Raw genomic sequence first — 3,189 nt, 5'->3', positions numbered from 1 at the left:
AATTCATCGCTTTCGACGTTTTGTTTTTTGACATATTGTTCCTAAATCACTAACAATAATACTTACAAGATTTTTTCTTGTATTGCTGAAGAGGTTCATCCAAAGTTTTCTCCAGAATATCATCCATGCAAGTCATTATCAGCACGTATATTGCTACTAGAATTTTTAAAAGATTCTTGATTTTTTTTTAGGATTACTTTAAGGATTTTTTCTAATATTCTTGCTTGAATTTTTCGAAGAGTTCTCCTAAAAGTCCAGCAAAATATTTCCAAACATTCTTCTTACACAATTTTACCGACAAATCATACAGTTTCTTTCTTGTTCCTCTAGTTTTTTTTCCTGGTTATTCATTATTTCAAGATCCTTCAAAGATTATTCCGCATAAGCGAATACGGAGCAACAATTTACATCGCTGTATTATTTTAATTATTGTGATAGTACATTAACTGTTTCATCGTTTTTATTGTAGTTTATATTTATGCGCCCAAATTTCCCAAGCGTTCAACGCAAAAATATTCAGCATGATCTTGGGTGTTGGGTTGTAAGTTCAATTCCCACCTTTTTTCGTAATTTTTCCGACGTTTCAGGGCATAAAGTATGGTTATGCCTGCGGCTACAAAGAAAACTCCATGCTGAAGGTATCTGGGTCGATTCCCGATCAGTTCAGGAATTTTTCGTATAATAGAAAATTTACATGCTTCTCTTGGGCAAAAAGTATCATCATACCAGCCACACGAGACACGAATGTGCAAATGGCAACTTTGGCAAAGAAAGCTCCTAGTTAACAACTGTGGAAGTGCTTGTAGAAAACCAAGCTAAGAAGTAGGCTATCCTAGGGTCTGTACCAGTAGGAATGTAACGCAAAGAAAGAGAAGACAATTTTCAATTCTGATGTCCAATTTTCTCCACGCCGATGTACGCCGCCGTCGCCGCCGCCGAAACTTGTAGACGGCGTGACGCCGATGACGCCGCCGCCGGCGGTACAAAAATATCCTCACGCCGCCGCCGATTAAAAATATTTCGGCGCACAGGTCTACTAGCAGCAGCGCAGCAGTACGTGTTCAATTAACCTACGTTTGTCCCAGCTAGCAGCAAGCAGCCCAACTGCTTTCATGCTTTTGCATTGGGCTGCGTGATGCTAGCCTGTCGGCCCATTTGTTTTCGCGCGCTGAGTCGTTAGAAAAAGTAAAATTAAAAATGTACTAGGGTCGATGTACCAAAAGCCGCATAGCTAAGAACAAATATTCGTATAAAATCGAAAAATAACGCTAGCGTCATTATTTTTACATCATCTGAAAGCTTTTTATCTTGGTTTTGTGGGAAAAATATAAAAACTGCGAAAAATCATATGTTTGCATTTATTATCGCTTGTGCCACTATAGGAATACATGTGCCTATAGTAGCACTATTTCTAATTTCTGTTCCTATAGTAGCACTAGCGTCACGGTGCTGGCAAAATACTAATCAAAACCGTATTTTTACAAAGCTTTTATATTTTTCCTTCAAAGTGTGGATCAAAAGCTTTTGTTTGATGTAAAAAAAGTACTTAAGTCATTAATTATTTCGTATAATAAAAAATAGTTTCTCTCAGTAGTGCTACTATAGGAACAATAGGTTAACTATAGGCGCAAAGGAGCTCAAATTTTAAGCAAAACTAATTATTTCGATCATTTTTTGAACAAAATCAAGCTGTGTATCAATGGTACTTAGATAAATAGCTCCTGACCTTCATGTCAAAAAATATTTTGAAAAGATTCATAGCAAAACGCCCGTAAAAAGCCACTAGTGCGACTATAGGGGACTGTCCACTAAGGGAACACTGACCCTAGTTGAAAGTGATTAGTGATTGTGGAAATGTCACAGTCAGCGACTGTATCGGGTGTGGACAAGCACACGAAGAAGCAGAAGAAGTCAGACGACGCTATGGACGGTGACTTGGTACTCGCGGGAAACCGTTTCACATTGCTTGCAAATGGGAAGGAACCGACAGATGATACACTGGCGACCTCTGTCAGGCTGAAGCTTGCGGAAGAGACGAACGATGCAGCTGGTGATAAGGCTACTCTTGCGGAAGCAACCAAAACATCAGTCGGGCAGGCAGTGGCTTCAGCCAGGCTGAAGCTGCCTCCGTTGGTGGTGGTCAATCACTCTTTCGGGGATCTACGAGTCGGACGTTCGTCCGGTATTCAAAATAACCCGGTTCGGAACGAAGGTGACGTGCAGCTCTGAAGTGGACTACGAAAAGGTGAAACCCCTTCTGGCAACAACCAACGCGGAGTTTTACACACACGACCGTGCAGACTCCCGACCATTCAAGGTGGTTCTCACAGGATTGCCGGACTGCTACCCGGACTCGCTGAAGGAAAACACATTGTGACACATTGCCAAAACTGCCTCCATATCGACCATGGTGCACGAAATTGTCACATGTACAGCCGGTGGAACCGATGTGGTGACGCGCATCATACCGACGAATGTGAACAGGAAGCCACAGCCAAGCTTCGGTGCGCCAACTGCCAGGGTCAGCATCAAGCAACCGATCGATCGTGCCCTAGGAGGGCTGAGTTTCTCCAGATCCGAATGAAGGCATCAACAACCAACCAACCCGGAAGGAAGCCTTCGAAGCTGCCGGAGTATACTCCCAATTCGTTCCCTCCCTTAGGAGGATGCGAGCTTCCATCGACAACCATCCCCTCCTGCAGAATTCAGGACGAATGCGAGCGTGGTTAACGATCCTCCTCCCCAGATCGAGCCTCAACATCAGCTATTCTCATGAAAATCTTCATGTAAATCACCGCGGCTTGCTACTCATGCTGAACCAAAGCTGAACAGCTGAATGCTCTGGCTAACATCGTCATCAAATATGGACCGTGAACCAATCAAGCTTCTCAACTGGAATGCTCGCTCAGTACGAGCGAAAAAACTGGAACTCTCCATTTTCCTAACATGAATCGATGTGGCTACGATCATCGAGACTCATCTAACGCCGAAAGACGCCTTCTCGATTCACGGTTACATCACTGCACTATGGTCCAGGAATCAGTTTTACGCGGAAAGATGCATTTTGAGCTTTAGAATGAAACATTAGACAAAAACGGTCTTTTACAAAGTTGTTCGTATTAGTTAAGCCCTTTGTTTGGTGTTATTGAAAATTAGGGTGGACCACATTTTCATAGAAATTGTGTAACT

Source organism: Aedes aegypti, chromosome 1, assembly GCF_002204515.2.
Source record: "Aedes aegypti strain LVP_AGWG chromosome 1, AaegL5.0 Primary Assembly, whole genome shotgun sequence".
In the NCBI taxonomy this organism is placed as follows: Eukaryota; Metazoa; Arthropoda; class Insecta; order Diptera; family Culicidae; genus Aedes; species Aedes aegypti.
This window is presented reverse-complemented; position numbering follows the sequence as displayed.